The sequence below is a fragment of the Myotis yumanensis genome, unplaced genomic scaffold (genome assembly GCF_028538775.1).
Source record: "Myotis yumanensis isolate MYYU_CA2020_CCGP unplaced genomic scaffold, mMyoYum1.0.hap1 SCAF_4, whole genome shotgun sequence".
Lineage (NCBI taxonomy): Eukaryota > Metazoa > Chordata > Mammalia > Chiroptera > Vespertilionidae > Myotis > Myotis yumanensis.
The window spans coordinates 93,489,538-93,512,163 of record NW_027223755.1 but is presented as its reverse complement, the minus strand read 5'-3'; the positions used below and the strand labels follow the sequence as shown (position 1 = coordinate 93,512,163).

Genomic DNA, 22,626 nt, shown 5'->3' with positions numbered 1-22,626 from the left:
TCACCACTATCTAATCCCAGAAATGCTTCTTCGCCCTAAAAAAAGAAACTCTGTACTAATTAGCAATTAGTACAGGCCCTGGCAACCGCTAGTCTGCTTTCTGTCTCTGTATTTGCCTGTTTTGGACGTTTCATGTGAGTGGAATTGTATCACGTGTGGCCTTTTGCATCTGGCTACTTTTCCTGGGCACAGTGTTTGCAGGGTCCACCTGTGTTGCAGCATGCATTGGTACTTCATTCCTCATTGCAGAGCGATAGTCATCGTACGGATATAGCACATCTCGTTTATCTCTTGGTTCGCTGATGAGCACTTGGGTTGCTTCTACCTTTTGGCTACTATGAATAATGCTGCTGTGAACATGCCTGTGGAAGGTGTTGTGTTGGGTACCTCCCTGGGAGTTGAATTGCTTATGGCTTTGTTTTTTAAGAATCCATTTTTACCAAAAAAATTCAGGTGACATGATGTTAGAATTTGCTTCAAAATCATACAGAAGGGGGAAGAAGGGGATGTATTAATGTCAAGGAAGAGGCTGTACACGCTGAGAATTTTGAGTTGGGATGAGTGTGTGGGGGTTTATTATACTGTTCACTATTGTTTAAATTTGAGCACATTTTTTTTTTTTTAAAGTTGAGGCTCAGAGCAACTTTGTTTTCCTTTCGATTCCCACCAGGCGCTCTCCAGTAATAGAAGTGTAATTTGAACCACATGTGCCATTTTAAATTGCCTAGGAACCACCGCTAGAAAAGTAAAAAGAAACAGGAGAAGTTGATCATAATCATATTTTTCTTTAACCCAGTACATCCAAAACATGATCATTTCCACATGTAAGCAATTTAAAAATGACGAATAGGGTATTTTACGTTATATTTTTCTACAAGGCCTTCAGCCACGTGTGCCTACACGCACGGCTCAGCATTTCCATGGCCCAGAGGGGCTCCTGGCTCCCGACTGCACAGCTCAGCTTTGTTTGGAGGCGTTTAGTGCTCCTTTCTAAAAGCTCACGTGACTTCTCCTTTCACTTGGTTGTTTTTATCCACCTACAACCTCACTGAGTGCTGCACCCCTGTGCCTGGACCAGTGTACCCAGCACAGAATCGGTGGGTGAGTGGGTGAGGATCCCGGCAGGGGTGGGCAGGGCAGCGGCTCGCTCCCTACCTCACAGATGAGCAAGTGGAGGCCCAGGCACAGCTGAGGTCCATCGGGGTAGAATCCAGGGCTCACTCCATGTACCATCTGCCCCCAGCAAGGTGAAGGGGGGCCCTGAGGACAGCCCACGGGAGGACCCCACCTCTTCTCTTGGCAATCTGCTCTGCCTGCCTGGGCCCCTGCCTTGGGTGCCAGTGAGAGAGGGACAGAGGCCGGGTCAGGTGGAAGGAACACTATGGCATAGGCACAGTTCTGCAGGAGGCGGAGGGTGAGAGAGGCAGGGGCAGCTGCCCACACCCCAGAGGGTGGGGTGGGGTGGGGGGGAGTCCCAGGCTTCTTGGGCCTGGATGTACCCTGGCCTGGAGTCATAGGGCTGCCACATGAAAGATAGGACAGCAGATACATATGAATTGGAGATAAGCAGTTGATGTATTTTTAGTATAAGTGTGTCCCAAACAGAGCAGGATGTCTGCGTGGCTTGGAGCCCTGCCTCTGTTTCCCTGCGGGTGGTGTTCTAATGACACGAGCCCTGCCGGGCGGTTGCGTGGGGATGGATGGGCTGATCTGTCAGGTGCTGGCACTGACAGCCGTGCTCTGGCCTTTCTGCAGCTGCCACTCCTGCCCCCTTCCTGCGGCTGCTCCTGGCTCCCACCCTTGGGGGCCTCCTTTGCTGCAGCCCCACGATGCGGCCTATCTGTGCTGGAAGCTTGCTCCCCTTCCAGACTGCCATGCTAGGCCAGCTGGCATTCCCAGAGAGGGGAAATCGCAGCCAAGCCTTGCCGTGTCCCGCCTGGCCTCCCAAACAACCTGCCATCCGGCCAGGCCAGAGAGGAGTCGGCAAACAGAAAGCACCGCGTTGCTCAGGGCCTGGGACAAGGGGCAGGAAAGCCATGCCCACAGCAGGGCCTTCTCCTCTGGAAGCTGGAAGGATGGGCAGGGGTTCCTGTTTGTCTTGCAGCTCTGGCCTCGGCCCGGAGTGGCAGGAGCTGGGCGGGTCCGCCCACGGGTCAGTGCGGGGAGATCAGAGCGCCGGTCTCACCCCGTTGGGTAGTCCCCTACCAGGGGAGGTGGCCCCCACCACCGTGCCCCCTCTGGGCCCTGCTTGCTGGGGACCTGCCAACCTGTCCCACCCACACCTTCCCACTCAGCAGGCCCGACTGTCCGAGTTCCAGAAACTCCCAGCCCCTCCCTACTCCAGGGCTGTGGAACCGCTGCTCCCTCCCAGGAATGCCCCTCCCCTGTAGATTTTCTTAGGACTGAAAATCTGAGGTCTCCCTTCCCTGACCCCCAGCTCACATCCCAGCCAATCACTCAGTCCCTCTCTGGGGTCTGGGATATAGATAGACGTGTTTTGTTCTCTTTCTCAAACTTTCCATGATCTCTAATTCTCTTGTTTTCTTATTAGTTCAGCAATCTGGCTCCTCCCCACTCCCTCACTAGGGTATTATCTTCATAAGAGCAGGTGCCCCTTCCGCCCACCTGGCTCTGTGCTGGGCACACCAGGGGCCTTGGACAGGTGCCTGGGGAGCAAGTGAATGGCGAGATGGCCAGCTCTGGAGATGCTCGGGCAGCGAAGCTCTGCCCATCGTGCAGTGAGGACTTTTCAGGTCAGGGAAACAGAGGCCTGGACACCCACCTGGAGCTCTGGTCTGGATCCAGGATTTTCTAAGACACACACACAGCACAGACCCAGATTGGGATGGGGCAGGCAGGGGGGGGGGGCAGGCAGCGTGGAAACCCTGGCCTCAAGGAGGCGGCGCCCAGCCCTCTCCTGGCTGCGGACCAGGCGGGCCAGCCAGCAGGCAGCGAGCCACCACTTACGGGAAATGCTCGACTGAGAAGAAAGGGTGGCTGGTTGTTTGGCCTCACACACTGGCCCCTGTCCAGACGGGTGAGGAAGCCTGTGCAACCACATCAGCTAACACCAGTTCCTCGTGGAGCAATAGCTGCTGGCCAAGAGACAGGGCCACCTATCCATTCCTTCCTCCCCATTTATTAAAATAAAAGGAGAGAGAGAGAGAGAGAGAGAGAGAGAGAGAGAGAGAACGAACACTCCCTTGGTAAAGTATGTTAATGCATCCCGAGAGGCAGCCACGTGCCTGGCTGAGAGCTTGCCTGGATCTGATGCCGGTTCCACTGCCTGAGCTGGGAGGTCTGGGCAAGTCAGTAAGCCCTCAGCCTCAGTTCTGTGTGTGAAGCTGGGATAATTATGGTGGCACCTTCTAAGGACGTGGGGGGGGGAGGGGCAAGGGAGGAGCCCAAGACTTAGTAGTTGCCCACGGGCTCAGAGCATGGCTTGCACGTAGTGTTTGCTAAAGAAATTATGTCAGTCTGCCTTCATGACCACCCCAGGAGGTAAGCAATCTCCACCAGATGGTACCCATTTTACAGACAAGTGACTGAGGCTCAGGGGTGTGTGTGTGTGTGTGTGTGTGTGTGCGTGCGTGCGTGCTTAAAGCAGGCACGCTTGGCCAGCAGGTGGGAGAACCCTGAGTCAGTCTCGGGCCTCGGGCCTCTGGCTCCGAGCTCTTCTTGCCACACAAAGGCGGGTGTGCACTCCCTGCCAAGCTCTCGACCCCAGGTCTGACCTCTAGACTTGTTTGAGTTGGAGCTGGGGAATAGTTTAAAAGAACAAACAAACAAATGGAGTTAAGGGAGTTAATTGCCAATATTTAAAAATAAGATGTCGCTATTTTTTTTTAAATCATATTTTTGGTTTCTCTTAAGAAACTGGAAGCTCAGGCAACATCGAGTCTGCAGCCCCCATGGCAGGAGCTGAGCAGTGGCTGTCCCCTTCCGTTCACCCTCCCCAGTCCCCAGCTCACTCCTTTATGTTCTCTGTCTGCCCCTGGTAAGTTGCCATGGCTCCTTAGGACCCACGGTCTTAGGTGGAATTTCCCAGGAGCAGATGGCACCCTGTGACAATGACGCAGGGGAGCGGGAGGCAGTAGGCAGCGTCCCCCGGGAGTGTGGGGAGCACGCAATGACGGGAAAGGCCACACAGCCACGTGATATTAGGTAAAGCCCCACCGAAGGTGTATTAGCTTCCTAGAGCTGCCGAAACAAAGTAGCACAAATTGAATGAGTTAAACATCAGAAACTGTTTGTTAAAAAAAAAAAAAAAAAAAGAAAGTAAAAAGAAATTGTTTGTCTCATAGTCCTGGAGCCTGGAGTCCGAGGTCAAGGTGCTGACAGGGCCGTGCCTTCTCCGAGGGCATCGGGGAAGGAGCTGCTCCGCCTCTCCCCCAGCCTCTGGTGGCTCCTGGGCCTGTGGCAGCATCACTCCCACCTTTCCAGGGCGTCTCCCTGTGCGTCTGTGCCCACACCTCCCCTCCCATGAGGGCACCAGTCATGCCCACCCTACTCCAGTGTTGCCTCATCAGAACTAATTACATTGGCCACGACTTATTTCCAAATACAGTTACATTCTGAGATGTGAGGGGTTGGGACTTCAACCTGTGAATTGGGGTCGGGGAGGACACAGTTCAGCCCAAGCAGAAGGTCACCCTGGCTCACTCAGAGTCTCTACTCGGGTGAGGGAGTGGGGGTATTCATACGCCCTCACCATCGGCCCTGGTGAAGGGCTGTCCCCGGCAGGGACAGGAATTCCCGGGTGCTTCTGGCTCTGGGCACACAGGCCAGGCATGGGGGTTGTCCTCATCACAGAGGCACAGGTGGTACTGTTGAGGGGGTAGAGGGATCTCGGGCATAAAGGTGGGAAAGGGGTCTGCGGGCTGTGGGCACCTGCTACCCACCCTCCATTGGATGCACTGAGGCAGATCCTTCACCCCACACCCGCCACCCACTTGCTTGGTGAGGATTGACACTAACTCAGTCCCTGGCCTCTTGGTGCCTTCCTTTCTCTATGCACAGACTGGGACTGGAGCTGCCAGGGCCCGGGGTGGTCCATACCCACTCACCCTAATCCACATGTGCCCTGATCCGGCTGGCACTCCGGGACTGTGGGCAGGTGGAGGTGTGCAGAGGCCTCACACCTGTCGGCCTCACGGAGGGGCTGAGGAGCCCTGGGAGACATGGGTGTCCTGGCTCTGAAACCCCGCCCTATGGGTGCTCGGGGATGTTCAAACGCAACTGGTGAAACGCAGCATGTGTGTGCGGGAAAGGGCACCAGGACTGAGGATAGCAGGGAGGAAATGGGACCCCCTGGTGGGGAATCTGACTCAGCTGGCAGCCTGGGGTCGAGGAGGAGGTGGCTCCGGTCGGCTGGCACTTAAGTGCTTGTTGCAGGATCTGGGGGCCTTGGCAGCGTGGCTGTGGGGCACCTACTAGGACTAGGAGCATAACATGGGGAGGCGGGCAGCACTGCTGTCTGGGAGAGCCACAGACGTGTCCCCAGAGAGAATAGGCGGCCTGGTGGCGGATGGCAGCCTCGTCCTGCGAGAGCACCAGGCTTTGGAAGCCCCAGCTTGCTAAGCAGCACGGTCAGGTGCCCTGTCCAGCTCCCCAGGCAGGGGCAGGTGGAATGGTCCTGGCTCTTCCCTCTGCAGAGCCTGGGGGGGCAGCAGTTGGGAACCCCTGACTCTAAACTCACCAGCAGCAGAGCGTGGCTGAGGCCAGCAGCACTGACAGAATGAACCGTTGCTTGAAGTGCTGGGGCCCTCAGTGCTGTAGGACCATCCCCATGACCATGCACCGCAGCAAGTAGGAGCTGACACAACTCCGGGAGCCTACAGGCCGCTCAAGCCCCGGCTCTGCCACACTGAGCATTGCAAAGCCTGGGTTGGCGGCTGCAACATGCAGGCTTTATATTTTCCAGGCCTTAACAGAACAGCAGTCTCTCTTGCTCACTTAACAGCCCCCAGTTAGTGTTCAAGCTGGCAGGGCAGTTCTCCACTGGGAAGAGCCCAGGCTCTTCCTATCAGGGCATCCACTGTACCCCAAGACCCTGTTGTCTTCCATACCCAGAAAGCGGTGGAGGAAAGGAATACAGAGGAGGTAGGACCAACTTTCTTGAAGGACCCAGAAAAGGCAGAGGTGCCACTGGAGAGAACTTGGGCACATGACCACACTCAAATGCAAGGGAGGCTGGGAAATGTAGTCTAGTTGTGTGCTTGACTATAATCCTATTTTTATGAAAGATGAAAAAAATGGTTTCTACCAGCATTTTCCATTGATTTCCACAATCAGTGTCTCTGGGGTTCCATTTGCTCCACTCTAAAATGAGAATGATAGCCAACTATGTTAATAATAGAGGAATATGCAAATTGTCCAGGACACTGTCACAGTAACAGTAAAGACCGAACAGGCTGCATGGAGTGACCAGGCCGGCAGGAGGGTTAGTGAGAGATGACCAAACGACTGAACAGCAAGCTGCATGGGGCGACCAGGCTGGTGGGGGTGGAGGGCAGTTAGGGGCAACCAGGCTGGTGGGGGTGCAGTTGGGGGTGATCAGGCAAGCAGGGAGGGCAGTTGGGGGTGATCAGGCAAGCAAGCAGGTGAGCAGTTAGGAGCCAGCGGTCCCGGATTGTGAGAGGGATCCTGGATTGGAGAGGGTGCAGGCTGGGCTGAGGAGATACCCCCCACCCCATGCATGAATTACGTGCACCAGGCCTCTAGTTCTCATATAAAATGCTTTGCACAGTACCCAACACAGGATAAACCCTGGATACTAGTAAATGGGTATCCAGCATTACCGGATACTTGTAGCTACCCTTGAGGTTCTTGGATGTAGTTGGGGAGGACCACGGACAGGGCTGGACCTTCTGGTAGCCAAACGTATGGTCTGGGCATATTGAGAGTTGGGGCATTAACTGCAACATGACCACTTGGACTCTGTCGGCGAAAACTGACAGTTACACAGCTCTCTCAGAATTCAGTTCAACGGTCTCCACATTCAGATGTGAGTGCTGAGTCAGCGCCGTGTTGCCAGTTACAGAGAATATCAGCTGCCGCTCCTGCCTCTCAGAGCCCTGAACAAGATGACCAGCCACCCAGGGCTCTTTGGACCCTGAAGACTCAGTCCTCATTTCTCAGACTAGCTTGGTCTTCACGCCTCCAGGACATGGCATTCATCATACATAATTTTAGCTGAGTTCACTTTGGGCAAAAATCAGCCACACAGTGGAGGCCCCACTCTGAACTGCATGGGTCCAGGCAAGGCCACTTCTGCCCAGGAGAACTACAGGGCTCCAAAGACCCCTCCCTCTGCTCCAGCCACTGCCACGGGGCCCGCACCTGAGCAAGGGGGGCGGGGGGGATTCTTGCTCATGTGACCTCAGCAGTCACCAACACCTTCCTGAAACAGGCCAGGCTTGTTGGCCTTGCTTTTCAAGTGGGAAGTGAAGGCCAGGAAAGGGAAGGGAGAGGCATGCAGCTGGGAGAGATGGAGCCAGGCCCTTCACACACGATTTCTCCACTTTGCCTGGCCTCCCTCCCTGCAGGCTTCCTCCGGACCAAACAGTGACAAGATCCTGTCGACTCCTGCTTGCAGCTCTCCAAAGGCCTCATTGTCCCACATCCAATCCCGGCTCTGCACCCACAGAGACTTCCCCCATCCTCCTGCCATGGCCCACCCCACCCACTGCAGCCACGCTGCCATCCCTGCTGTTCTTGGAGCAAGGGTGCTGGCTCCTGCCTCGGGGACTCTGCCCCGCTGTCTCCACATGCCCTGGCATGCTGGGCACATGTAGCTGGCTCCTCTATATCCATATCCCTCAGATGGCAGCGCAAGCGGTTCTTCCCGGGGCAGCCGCAGCTGTGTCCCGCCCGGACCTCTCAGCACACCTGGTTCCCACGCCCGCAAACACCCTCCATTCTCTGCTGGGGGCTTGCTCTGTCCTCCAGAACCTGCTAGCCCAGCAGGCGGGTGGGGCAGCCCCGGGAGCTCCTCCCACGGTGACTTTCAGGAGTTGGTGTCTGACTGCTTAGCACCCTCGTCCCCCAGGTAGCTCCGAGGCTCCTGCTCTATGGAAACTTCCAGAGGTCCCTGGTGGGACTGAGCCCCAGTTGCCCACAGTGGTCATCTGCTCAATAACACACCCCAAATTTGCTCCCTCCGTTCCCTGTCTCCCAACAGAAATTATGTAACTAGACAACCAAGGAGTCTGTGCTGCCTGTCACTACTTGAGCCAATTAAGCAGAGACAGGGTTGAATCATATATGAACGTTTATTCCAATACTGCCGGCAGGATGGGAGAGCAGCAGGTCATCCACAAAAATCTGCTCTGTCCCCCCCCCCCCCCCCCCCCCGCCCCGGTCAAAAGCCAGCTGCCTATATTGGGTAAAAGGACAAAGATGACATGGGGAAGTAGGCAAAAGGGTATGCCAAATGGGCAGTTTACAGGTAATGCAGGCTGGAGATTTGCAAAGGTCTGTGGGTATGCAAAGGGTGGGGGTCCTCAAAGAGCTGGCAGCTCTGGTTTCTGCACCAAGCTTGCTAACGTTCCATGAGAATAGGCAGCTCCCGGATGGGGAGGATGGGCCTCATTTCCAGGTGAGCTCCCAGGTCCCTTGTGCAACTCCCAGCCAGGTTAGACTGTGCCTTCTTTCATCAGAACAAAACAATCACGGTTAACAGAGCACGATTACTGTTTCTTATAATTATAGCTGGCCCCCAGTATTCTATTTCCGCCCTGATCACCTTCTGCAGTCTCTGCACATCCTTGGAGTTGGCTTCTGGAAAGATTCATGTGGAGTCTCACCTCCAGAGTCTTTCCCTACCCACCCTGTCTGTAGGGGGTTGATTGTAGCCCCAGAAAAGCTGTGTCCACATCTTACCCCTGGAACCTGAGGATGGGACCTCATTTGGGGTAACGTTTTTTTGCAGATGTAATTCAGGATCTAGTGACAAGGTGTCCTTGTAAAGAGAGGACACAGACTGAGGGAGGCCATGCCAGGACACGGGAGAACGGCATGTACAGACAGAGGCAGAGGTTGGAATGATGCATCTGCAAGCCAAGGAATGTCAAGGACTGATGGTGACCCCAGAAGTCAGGACAGGCATGAGACAGATTCTGTCTCAGAGCCCCCCGAGGAACCAGCCCACCTGACCCCTTGGTTTTGGAGCCCTGACCTCCAGAACTATTGGAGAATGAGTTCCTGTTGTCTTGGCAGCCCAGCGAAACAAATGCCCTATCTGAGTAGCCCTGCACATCGGCTCGATTGAGCATCTTCCCCTGAAAGTATCCAGGTGGCACCTGCTGTGTCCCCCACCAGAATGAAAGCAGGTCCTCACTGTCCTCTTCCCTCCACCCCGTATCTCCAGCCCCAGGACAGTGCCGGTGCCATGATAGACCCTCTATACATAACTGATCAGTGAGCCCAGATGAACCCAGTCCGGTGGTCCTTGTTCACTCCTGCTCAGCTCCCACCTCACCTAGAAGACAAAATATCGCCCTAGCCGGTTTGGCTCAGTGGATAGAGTGTTGGCCTGTGGACCAAAGGGTCCCAGGTTCGATTCTGGTCAAGGGCACGTACCTTGGTTGCAGGCTCCTCCCCGGCCCCGGCCCCGGCCCCAGTCCCAGTCAGGTTGCATGCGGGAGGCAAACAATCGATGTGTTTCTCTCACATGGATGTTTCTTTCTGTCTTTCCCTCTCTCTCCCACTCTAAAAGATCAATGGAAAAATATCCTCGATGAGGATGAACAACAACAACAAACATAGAAGACAAAAAGCCATCCCCAGCTGACCTTGGCACGGCTGCTCTCTCCGGGCCCAGGAGCTCTCAACCTGGCTGCATGTTAGCATCCCCTGGAGGTTTTCTCACAAAACCCGTGTCCCGCCCCTGAGGCTCTGAGTGAAGTGGGCCAAGGTGGGACCCCAGCAGCATTTTAAATGTTCTTCCAGGTGATGCTAGCGTGCAGCCAAGGGTTGAGAAGCCCTGGTTTGGGGGGAGGTGAGAGTAAGGAAACATACAGGGTCCGAGTTCCAGGGTGACCCACAATCCCAGTTTAACCAGACTGAGTGGGTCCCTGGATTCAGGGCTTGTGGTCTTAAAACCAGGACTGTCCCAGCAAACCAGGAGTCCATCACCTTGGGTGTTCCCCAAGCCACCTGCATGACATGCCACTCTGTCAGCCACACCCATAGTCCTGTCCACTTTTAGGGGAGGGGTCGCCACTGCCCCGAGGAGAGACCCGGGGGTGCCTGCTCCAGGCCTGGGATGTCAGAAAAGGGGCAGGGCCACAGCCGGACTGTGTGGAGGTGGGGCGGGTCCAGGCATCAGGCGAGGCATTTCCCCTGCCAACCTCCCAGCAGGCACGATTTGAACAGAAGGATTTTCCCAGGTGGCTTGTGGGCGCAGCAGATTCATTGTGAGAGTCTTTCGGGGTCAGATTGGGTTGGTTTCCTTCTCAGAAGGAAAGAGGTACCCGGCCTGGCATTATAGTAGTATTCAGAGTAGTAAGCAGGTTGAGTGAATAAAGGCATGTAAGTGGTTGACAGTCGTGTGGGGTGGAAACAACCAGGCCTTTCCCACTTCTGCTCCACACACCCAGCACCTGCTCTGGTTATGTACAACGTAGATGCGTGTTTGTGACACGAGAAAAACGCTGGCAGGGTTCCCAGAGGCACTTCGCCTCCCTCCAGCCCACTCCCCTGCTGGGGTTTGGGGGCTTCTACTCACACCACTTGGTCTGCATGTTCATCCAGCCCCACAAATAAAAGTAAAATCGTCTCTGTTCTTCTGTGAGATGTGGCAAAAGCGACTAGCTAATCCCAGTGTCTTCTTCCATTGGAAGAGAATTTTTAGTTGGCTCATGCCCCCATCAACGAAAAACCACCTTTCCTGGCCTCCCCTGCAGTTAGTGTGGTCATGTGACCCAGTTGTGCTGCTTTGGGGTTATGCCTTTCCCTCTGGGGGAACGCGATTGTGATGGCAGGAGCTGGAGCAGCCGTTTTGGATCGTGAGGTGGAAGCCACGAGAGAAGATGGGAAGGCCAAGCCAGAGAGGGGGCCTGGGTTTCTGCATCGGGGAGCCATGTTCTTTATTCTGAATGACCTCTGTGCAGGCTGTTATGTGGGAGAGAAATACACTCCTACTCTGACCTTTGTTTGAGTAGCCGTCCCTGTATCTTTTCTCATGCACTGCATCATGTAAAAGTGGCCAGGGGGATATGCATCCACTGCCGGCTTATGCTGGGATGGTTTGAGTTAAAAATGTTGGCTCCTATCATCAGGTAGGATAATCCTTACCTGTTCCTCCTTTTGGAGGGCAGATTGGAACACGATGATTGGAGATTCGTGATGATTTGTGATTAACGTCTCTGCGTGATCAGGACTTGTAACACCCTGATCGCAAAAAAAAAAAAGAAAAAAAAATGTTGGCTCCATGACCCAAGTCTGGGGGCACCTCTTAAAGAGACAGGCAGTCACCCAGGCTCCAGGGGAGCAGAACCCGGCCGTGCTGCCAGATGGAGAGAGGGGTCTTCAGGATTAAGATGCTAGCAACAAAAAACCCCCAGCAGTTTCCAGGAGTCCCCACTAGAAGCGCCAAGGGCAGACTCTCCGGAACCCGAGTGCTGCGTTATAGCTGTGCTGCTTCTCCCACGGCCAGGGGCTGAGCAACACGACTATGGTCCCGTTGCCAAGTGGCAGAGTTGGGGCTTGAGTCCAGGCATGTGTGACCCGAAGCCTGCACTTGCCTCAAAGTCGGGGGCTCAGATTGAGGAGTGGGGGCCTCTAGGACTAGCTGCCGGCCCCAGCGATGGTCCTAGCTTCTGTTCTCATTGCCCACTGGGGGGTAGAGGGCAGAAAAGGTCTCCAGCAGGGTTGGAGCTGGGAGCCAGGGCCCTGGGATGGCTGAGGGGACAGTCATTCCTGACTAGCGTGAAGTCATCTTCTCTGGGTGCCCTCAGGGCTCCGCATGTTCAAGCTGGAACTCACTCTCAAGTCCGCCCCCCCCCCCCCCCCTCCGATTTCTCCACCGGCCCCAGGACACTGGGGCTGGGTAACATTGCCATGGGATTCTGTTGTGTGTGTGGAATGCTCACCAGCATCCCTGGCCTCTACCCACTAGACACCAGGAGCACCCACACTCAGTTGTGACAAGGAAAAATGTCTGCAGAGATTGCCAGTGTCCCCCTAGGGCTGTGGTCGGCAAACCTCGGCTCGCGAGCCACATGCGGCTCTTTGGCCCCTTCAGTGTGGCTCTTCCACAAAATACCACGTGTGGGCGCGCACATACAGTGTGATTGAAACTTCGTGGCCCATGCGCAGAAGTCGGTATTTTGTGGAAGAGCCACACTGAAGGGGTCAAAGAGCCGCATGTGGCTCGTGAGCCACGGTTTGCCGAGCCCCAGTTTGCCGACCACTGCTTAAGGCAGTGATGGCGAACCTTTTGAGCTCGGCGTGTCAGCATTTTGAAAAACCCTAACTTAACTCTGGTGCCGTGTCACATATAGAAAATTTTTGATATTTGCAACCATAGTAAAACAAAGACTTATATTTTTGATATTTATTTTATATATTTAAATGCCACTGAACAAAGAAAAATCAACCAAAAAAATGAGTTCGCGTGTGAGAGGTGTCATAGGTTCGCCTAGGGCAGAGGTGGGCAAACTTTGGGTTCTTAAACTGGACCGGAGGGCCGGAACAAAAGCATGGATGGAGTGTTTGTGTGAACTAATATAAATTCAAAGTAAACATCATTACATAAAAGGGTACAGTCTTTTTTTTTTTTAGTTTTATTCATTTCAAACGGGCCGGATCCGGCCCGTGGGCCGTAGTTTGCCCATGGCTGGCCTAGGGGCACAGTATCCCAAGGTGGAGAGCGCTGCCCTCATCACCTTCTCTGTGTACTTTCTAGAAAGGGAAACTGAGGCCTGCAGGACAGGGCTTACCCAGGGTTCCACACGCCTGAGGGCTGCCCTCCCACACCCCTGGGCACATACAAGTCCATCACAGGCCCAGCGTCTCACTGCAGATACCAGCTACTCCTCTCCCATGGCTCTCAGCCCATGTGGGGGCGGGGATGGGGACGGGGGTGGAGGGTTGAGGGTGGGGGGAAAGGCAGTGAGGCTCCGCAAACAACCCTGGGGTGTAGGATAAATATGCCAGCACCCTTGCCCTAAGTTGGGACTGAGTCTCAGTTACTCATCTCCTGTTTTGGCTTCCTTCTTCCTGTAGTCCCTTCCCAAATACAGTTCCCACCCACATTCTTATCTCAGGTTTCCTTTCTAAAGAGCTTTCCTGCATTCAGGATTCTTAACCCCATTTGCACTCCCAAGTGTTCCTGGGCCTGAGAAGCCAACAGACCACCCGTTCTTGCCCGATGGCTGGGGTCACCTGGTCAGCACCGGTGTAGCTCTGAGGGTGTGTCCGGCTGGTGTTCATGCTGATGTTGGGTATCCTTTTTAAAAATATATATATTTTATTGATTTTTACAGAGAGGAAGGGAGAGGAATAGAGAGTTAGAAACATCAATGAGAGAGAAAATTGATCAGCTGCCTCCTGCACACCCACTACTGGGGATGTGCCCACAACCAAGGTACATGCCTTTGACCAGAATCAAACCTGGGACCCTTCAGTCCGCAGGCCAGTGCTCTATCCACTGAGCCAAACCGGTTAGTTTGGGTATCCTTTTTATAACAGTTCTATTGAGATGTAATTCCTACACCAGGCAATTCATCAATTTAAAGTGGACAACTCAATGGCTTTTAGTGTATAAACAGAGTTGTCCTACCAGCACCACAATCAGTTTTAGGACATCCCATCAGCCCCCTTCTCTGTTATTCCTGAAACTCCTCATTTCCCCCTCCCCCGGCCTTAGGCACCCACTGATCCACTCTGTCTCTATGGATGTGCCACTCTGGACATTTCATATAAAAGCAGTTACACAATACGTGGGCCTTTGTGTCTGGCTTCTTTCACCAGCATGTGTTCAAGGTCCGTCCATGGTGTACATGTCAGTACTTGTTCTTTTTTTTTTTTTTTATCACCAAATGACACTCGGTTACATGGATAGACCACCACTGATTTATCCATTCATCATTGACAGACATATGAGTTGTGTCCACTTTTGGCTCTTATGAATATGCTGCTATGGAAATTCATGCACATTTCATTTTTCTTCAGTAAATATTTAGCAATGTAATTGCTGGGTCAGATGGTAACTCTGTGTCTTTTTCTTCAAATTTGCTTATTTATTTTTATTGACTTTATTGGGGTTACATTGGTTAATAAAATTATATAGGTTTCAGGTGTACAATACTCTAAGACATCATCTGTATATTGTACTGTGTGTTCACCACCCTAGTCAAGTCTCCTTCCACCACCATTTAGTCCAACTTTTTGTACCTTTTGAGGAAGTGCCAGACTGTTCTCCAAAGCCTTACTAAGTTTTAAAAAATATATGTTTTATTGATTTTTCACAGAGAGGAAGGGAGAGGGATAGAGAGTTAGAAACATTGATCAGCTGCCTCCTGCACACCCCCTACTGGGGATGTGCCCACAACCAAGGTACATGCCCTTGGCCGGAATCGAACCTGGGACCTTTCAGTCTGCAGGCCGAGGGTCTATCCACTGAGCCAAACCGGTTAGGGCCTTACTAAGTTTTTTTAAAAATTAATGGGAGCATAACATTGCGTACAGAAAAGTGAAAACTACAACTCCATGCATTTGCACACACTGAGCGGTTCCATGTAACCCGCCCCCAGGTCAAGACCCAGGCCACTTCCAGCCCTCCTGTCCCTCCTCAGGCCCCTCCTTCCAGGGGCACCCTGCCCTGCCTTCTAATGGCACCATTTTGTTTTTCTTTTTGGATTTAAAATGTTCTCCACCCGATGGGGAGTGGCAGCTCATTGTCATAAACAGCTTCCACCTCCTTTCCCACGGACCCCTTTTTCTTGTTTCCAAGCCCCGGGAAGGAGGTAGGAAAGCCAGGGAGGCTGGGTGGCCTCAGGCTGGGGACGTGCTAAGAGAGAAACCACACCCCCAAGTCTGGAGCACCCAACCTCCTGCTGGGAGTTTTCGGGGATTTCCTCAGGTTGCAGAATCAGGAAACATTTCTAGTCCTTGGTCTTAGCTTGGCCTCAAGCTCCCACACTCAGCCGGAAACCGAAAGCTGGGGCTTGGACTGGACACTACTTCTCTTGGCCGGGATTTGGGCCTGGGCCGGACACAAGAGCTTCAAAGGCGTAGCATGCCAGACCAGAGAGGCATGGATGGTGCACCTTCCTCCTGACATCAGAAGCCGTCCAGAGAGCCCGGATGTCAGTGTGGCTGAGGCATGGCTGAGTGGGAGTGGGGATCCGTCCCTGGGAGCACATTCTTCAGAAGTGAGGCCTTTCCAGGGCTGTGCCGAGGTAAAGCGATGGCAGGATGTTGACAGATTGTGAGGAGGAGACCCCAGAGGAAGCAGAGAGTGCCCTCCTGCCTCTGCACCCCTCCCCACCTGCTCTCAGCACAGGGCTGGCCCGCATGGACCAATCAAAAGACAGGCTCCCAAGACCTCGGCTTCCATTGGCCAATGGGGATCCAGACAGGAGATGGGAAGGTGGATGAGACTGAGCTTGAGGTAGTTATTCCTCTGGCTCCCTCCATTAATAATCAACACCACGAGGGATTAGTTAGTTAAGTGCTGAGGACAGGTTTTATTCAGTGATGCTATTGCCGTCAGCCAGAGGGCCCAGCGCGAACTGGACTCAACTTCCCTGCGATGCAAGGCTGGGTTCTGCTGAGGGAAAGGCACTGGGGGACTGGAAGGGGGGTTGTGCATGTGACTAGGTCACTTGGATTTGCTAAATGATGCTTGTCTGGAGGAGAAACAACTTCTGCTATCGTAATGACGGGAGGCGGTGTGCACGTTGAAGCGGGTGCCCAGGTTAGGCTCTTCTCCTGCAGGGATGGGAAGGGAGCAATTCTCTCCTTGAATGTTTGCATTTCAAATAGACAACTCAATCCTGGAGGAGACAGTTTGGGGTGGAAATCTTTGCATCTCGAAAGGCAGAGAAAGGAGTTAGAAACTTTTCCCCAGCCTCAGTTGGATCTCAGTGCCGCCCACAGCCCAGCTCTGAGGGATGACCCCCAAGGCACACATGCCAGGCGTCACCTGTGGGACATGCACACTCTCAGCCCAGGCCCACGGAATTAGAACCTGCTTTCAGCAAGGTTCCTGCAAGATGTTTGTGTGAATACGTTCCCCTTTCAACTCTCAAGCAGTGGGTCTCACCTTGGCTGCTCATTAGAGTCACCAGGTGCCTGGATCCCACTCCTGAGAGTTTGATTAGTGGGTGGAGGTGCATCCTGGGCATCAGACCTTTTAAAAACTCCCCATGTGAGTCTCATATGCAGATGAGAACCATTGCTCGAAGTCTGTTTCTTAGTCTTGGCACCACCACCGACATTCAGAGCCAGATAATCCTTTGTCATGGGCTGTCCTATGCCCCAAAGGATGTTTAGCATCCGTGGTCTCCACCGACTAGATACCAGTAGTGCCACAGTCTCCAGTTTTATTAACCAAAAAATATCTCCAGACATTGCCAATATCCCCTGATTGAAAACCACTCTTCTAAATTCTCTCCTAAACCTCCTACCAACGCACAACCCACTGGCTTTCCTGCTTGTTCCCTCTTTTTCTTCCCTTAGCTATTCTTAGTTTTTCTGGGGTTGACATTTTTCTAATGGGCCCAGCTCTTGGATCCTCTGTAGCGGTGGTTCTCGATGTGTGTTCTGGGACCCACAGCATCAGTATCACCTAGAAACTTGTTTAAAATGCAGGTTCTCAGGCCCCATCCAGACCTACTGATCCGGAAAGTTTGGGGTTGGAGACCAGCAATCTGGGTTTCAACAAGCCCTGGGAGGAATCCTATGGCACGCTAGAGTCCAGCAACCCTGGGAGAGAATATTCTTGCCTCTCTTTCCATCTCGTGGAGGTGGGAACTAATGTATATTAAAAAAAAAATAGCGTGAATTGCTCACGGTCCCACAAACTTGATTCTAGCTCTATCTTTAGCTTCCAGCGCTGCCATAGCAAATTCTGTAATAACAACAGAAATGTATTCTCTCAGCGTTCTGGAGGTCAGGGGTCCAAAACCAAGGTGTCAGCAAGGCCATGCCTCCTGTGATGGTTCCAGGAGAAAGTGTTTCCCTGCCTCTTTCAGTTCCTGATGTCTGCCAGAATCCTTGGAATTCCTTGGCTTGAGGCGCCATAATTCTAATCTCTACCTCCATCTTTATATGGCCTTCTTCTCTGTGTCTCTTTATTTCAGACCTTCCTATCCTTTCTCTTATAGGGTACTAGTCCTTGGATTTAGGACCCACTCCACATCTAGGCTGAGCTCAAGATCCTTCATTACATCTACAAAAGTCCTATTTCCAAGTAAGGTCAAACTCATAGATACCGAGGGTTAGGATTTGAACATATCATTGGGGTGTCTATTTTCCATTGTTCCGCTTTCCATATCGAGCAAGAGGGAGACTGAGGCAGAACCTGAGCAGGTACATAGACAGGTGGGCCTCTTTACCCATTTTTCCTCTGGGGAGAGCTGTGTGAACATATTTTATCAGCATTACTTACACAGGAATGGATGGGGGGGGGGGGGGGAGAGAGAGAGAGAGAGAGAGAGAGAGGAGAGGAGAGGAGAGGAGAGGAGAGGAGAGGAGAGGAGAAGAGAAGAGAAAGGAAGAGAAGAGAAGAGAAGAGAAGAGAAGAGAAAGGAAGAGAGGGAAAGAGAGGGAAAGGAAGGAAGGAAAAAAGGGAGGGAGGGAGGAAAGGAAAGAAGGAGGAAGGAAGCAAGGAAGGAAGGAAGGAAAGAAGGAAGGAAGAGGGAGAGATGGAGAAAAGAAAAAACACAGAGAGAAGGGGAGCAAAAAAGAATGGAAGAGAAGATAAAAGCAGGCAAGAAAAATCAGCACATTTTTGGAAGGTAAAAAGCTCATAGATGGTGATTGACTAGCAGGGCAGGGGAAGGAGCCATCTGAGAACTGACCAGAAGGGATGCAACTGTTGGTGTTACCTCACCTCCCAGGAAGCAGAACAAATGAACAAAGATGCAGAAAACAGAGGGAAAGGGTAAAATAATGAGAGGAATGATCTAGGAAGCCTGCCATCTGACTAAAAGGGGTTTCAGAAATTAAGAACTGAAAAAACAGAAGGCCGGAAATTACCAAAGAGATAACACAGGAAAATTCCCTGGAACTGAAGGAAACAGGGCAGCAGATGAACAATGGTTCTTCAAGTCGCTTGCTTCAGGGAATGTGGTGAGAAAGCACCCTGGAGATGGTGGGTTCGGCATATGAGGTGGAGGATCAAAAGTATTTCTTACCACCCTGGCCAGGCAGCTCGGTCAGTTGGAGTGTCCATCCATACACCAAAAAAGGTTTTGGGTTTGATTCCCAGTCAGGGCACATACCCAAGTTTCGGGTACAATCCCTAGTCAGGTGTGTATGGGAGGCAACCAATCAAAGTTTCTCTCTCACGTGATTGTTTCTCTCCCTCTTCCTCTCAAAATCAATAAAAACGTATCCTCAGATGAAAATTTTTTAAAAAAGTAATTCTTACCAAAACTTATAGGATACAGGAAAGCAGAGCTAAGGGAGATTTATAGTTATAAACATTTATATTTTAAAAAATCTGAAATCAATAGCCTAACTTTACAACTTAAGGAACTAGGAAAACTAAACCCAAAGCTAGAAGAAAGAAGGAAATACTGAAATTATTATATTTTAATAGTAAACATAATAAATATCTATATATATAAAGAGCCAGGGGCCATCGCAACCAAACGGACAACCGAACAGATGACCCAAAAGGCTGAGTAGGGAGACAAGGCTGGCAGGGTACATGTGGGAGGCAACCAATTGATGAATGTGTCTCTTTCACATCTACGTTTCTGTCTCTGTCTCTCCCCCTCCCTTTCACTCTCAAAAAAATTAATCGGCGGCAGTGAGGGATGACCAAACGACTGAACAGCAGGCTGCGTGAGGCGAGCAGGCCGGCAGGGGGGTTATTGAGGGACAACCAAAAGACTGAGCAGCAGGCTGTGTGGGGTGACCAGGCAAGCAGGGGATTAGTGTGGGATAACCAAAGGACTGAACAGAAGGCTGTGTGGGGCGACCAGGCCGGCAGGGGGGGAAGTAAGGGGTGACCATGCTGGAAGGGGGGGCAGTTAGGAGCGACCAGGTCAGCTGGGGGGGGGGGGGATGGAGCCAGCAGTCCTGGATTGTAAGAGGGGTCCCAGATTGGAGAGGGTGCAGGCTGGGCTGAGGGACACACACTCCCTGTGCATGAATTTCGTGCACCGGGCCTCTAGTATTTTAATAAATGATAAAAGAGCAGAGATAGACAAAATAGGGAATAGAAATACAATAGAAAAAAATCAATAAAACCAAATGTTTTTTTTAAGTCAGCAAAATCAACAAACCATTAACTAGATGAACTAAGAAAAAAGAAGACTCAAATTACTAAATTAGAAATTAAAATGGTGGCATTACTACCAATTCTACAGAAATAAAACGTATTATAAGAAATTACTCTGAACAATTGTATGCCAACAAATTGGACAACCTAGATAAAAAGGACAAATTCCTAGAAACACAAAATTACCAAGACTAAATAATAAAGAAATATAACTAATATAGAGATTAAATCAGTAAGCAAAAATTTCCCAACAAAGAAAAGTTCTGGATCTATATAATTAATCTCTATAACTAATATAACATTTAAAGAACTAACACCCATCCTTCTCAATGTTTCTTTAAAAAATGGAAGAGGTGAAAACACCCCAAACTCATTTCTTGAAGCCAGCATTACCCTGATACCAAAGCCAAAGAAACTCAAAGAAAAGTATAGACTCATATCCCTTATGAACATTGATGCAAAAATTCTCAACAAAACACTAGCAAACCAAATTCAGCAGCATATTAAAAGGATTTACACCAAATTCAGCAGCACATTATAAGGATTATATGCCACTCTGGGGTGGAATGTAGAGATGGTTCAACATATAAAAATTGATCAATGTAATAACCATATTAGCAAAATGAAGGGAAAACATCACATGGTCATCTCATTTGATACAGAAAAGGCATTTGTCAAAGTTCAACAACCTTTATAATAAAGACACTCAACAAACTAGGAATAAAAGAAAATTTCCTCAAATTAATAACAATTATATATTAAAAACCCACAGTGAACATCATACTCAATGATAAAAGACCACAGGATTTTCCTTTAAGATCAGAAAAAGTCAAGAATGCCCTCTTATGCCACTTCTATTCAACATAGTGCTGGAAGTTCTAGCCAGGTCAGTCAGGCAAGAAAAAGAAATAAAAGGCATCCAGGAGAAACCAAGATGGCGGCATAGGTAAACACCAGAAATTGCTGCCTTGCACAACCACTTCAAAAATACAACTAAAAGACAAAACGGACATCATCCAGAACTACAGGAAGGCTGGCTGAGTGGAAATTCTACAACTAGAAGGAAAGAGAAAAGCACACTGAGACTCAGAGGAGGTGCGGAAGTAAAGTGTAGAGGTACGAAGGCGCACCTGGAAAGGGCTGGCAACTGAGGACATGGTTGTCTTTTTTAATCGGGAGGGAGTCTCAAGCTCCCGATTGCTCTGAACTCCAGTTCCGGGTGAGTCTCTGGGGACCCAGACTCATACGGGGAGATACTGGACTATCTGGCATAGGTCGGAACTCGAGGGTGGCTTTCTCTCAGAGGTGCTTGCAATGATTATCAGGACACTGAGACGGGGGGCCTCTTAGGGTAGGACTGAGGAGCAGCCATAGCTGCTTGCTCCGCCCTGTTGATCCCCTGAGACCCCGCCCCACCCAAGCTGTGCACAGAGGCTTTTGCATATGAAAGGCCTGGCCCTTTGCAATCTGAAAACTACCTAACAAACTGCAGCTGGGTCAGAGAGACCCAGAACTTCCAAAAGAAGGCCCAGGCCCCACAGCAGCTTGCATTGCTTCACAGCTGGGCCTCATCTGGGCACCTCCAAATCCCAAACAAAGAAGAGGAATCTGCAGATCTCTCCATAGCTCCTGCTGGGTAGCCTCAGGCAGAGGCTAAATTAGCACCTCCTTAGAGATTCAAGAGCCAGTGTACCCAGTGGTCAGAGTGGGACCATCCAGATTACAACTCCTCAGATCCATAAGGGACACACTCAAGGGGCAGACTCAGTGAGCACCAAAGCCCCACTGAAGCAAGTCTTGCCCCAGAAGGGTGTCTCCAGCACAGAAGTTCTCCCACTGCAGACACAGCTGATTCTCACAGCCAATTGGCCTGGAGGTCAATTCCTCCCAGTGATACCAACTACAATCAAGGCTTAACTACAACAAGACTGTGCACAAAGCCCACAAAGGGGTGCACCAAGAGTGTCCACCTCAGGTAATTGGGGAGGCTGAGCCACTGGGCCCTATAGGACACCTAGCACAGAAAGCCACTCTATCAACACAGGGAAGCAGCCAAAATGCAGAGACAAAGAAACAGGTCACAAATGACAGAAATGGAGGAAAACAAACTACTGAATATAGAGTTCAAAACCACGGTTATAAGGTTTTTCAAGAATTTTCTAGAAACCACCGATAAATTTATTGAGACCCTCAAGAAATCTAGTGAGACCCTTGAGGTTATGAAAAAGCACCAACTAGAAATTAAGCATACACTGACTGAAATAAAGAATATTATACAGAGTTCCAACAGCAGACTAGAGGATCCCAAGAATCAAGTCAAAGATTTGAAATACAAAGAAGCAAAAAACACCCAACCAGAAAAACAAAAAGAAAAAAGAATCCAAAAATATGAAGATAGTGTAAGGGACCTCTGGGACAACTTCAAGCGTTCCAACATCTGAATTATAGGGGTGCCAGAAGAAGAGAGAGAGCAAGATATTGAAAACCTATTTGAAGAAATAATGACAGAAAACTTCCCCTACCTGGTGAAAGAAATAGACTAATAAGTCCAGGGAGCACAGAGAACCCCAAACAAAAGGAATCCAAAGAGGACCACACCAAGACACATCATAATTAAAATGCCAAGAGCAAAAGACAAAGAGAGAATCTTAAAAGCAGCAAGAGAAAAACAGTCAGTTACCTACAAGGGAGTACCCATACGACTGTCAGCTGATTTCTCAACAGAAACTATGCAGGCCAGAAGGGAGTGGCAAGAAATATTCCAAGTGATGAATAGCAAGAACCTACAACCAAGATTACTTTACCCAGCAAAGCTATCATTCAGAATTGAAGGTCAGAGAAAGAGCTTCACAGATAAGAAAAAGCTAAAGGAGTTCATCACCACCAAACCAGCATTATATGAAATGCTGAAAGGTATCCTTTAAGAAGAGGAAGAAGAAGAAAAAGGTAAAGATACAAATTATGAACAACAAATACACATCTATCAACAAGTGAATCTAAAAATCAAGTGAATGAATAATCTGATGAACAGAATAAACTGGTGAATATAATAGAATCAGGGGCATAGAAAGGGAGTGGACTGACTATTCTCAGGGGGGAAGGGGTGTGGGGGATGTGGTAAGCGACTGGACAAAAATCGTACACCTATGGGTGAGGACAGTGAG

The 22,626-nt window shown here is 50.9% G+C and overlaps 1 non-coding gene across 1 annotated transcript; it reads left to right on the top strand.

Moving 5' to 3' along the window:
* The first annotated feature begins 11,275 nt into the window (after positions 1-11,275).
* Positions 11,276-11,413, top strand: LOC139009623 (U8 small nucleolar RNA). The gene has a single exon (XR_011471352.1). It is a non-coding gene; the product is annotated as a U8 small nucleolar RNA (small nucleolar RNA).
* Positions 11,414-22,626: the final 11,213 nt, after the last annotated feature.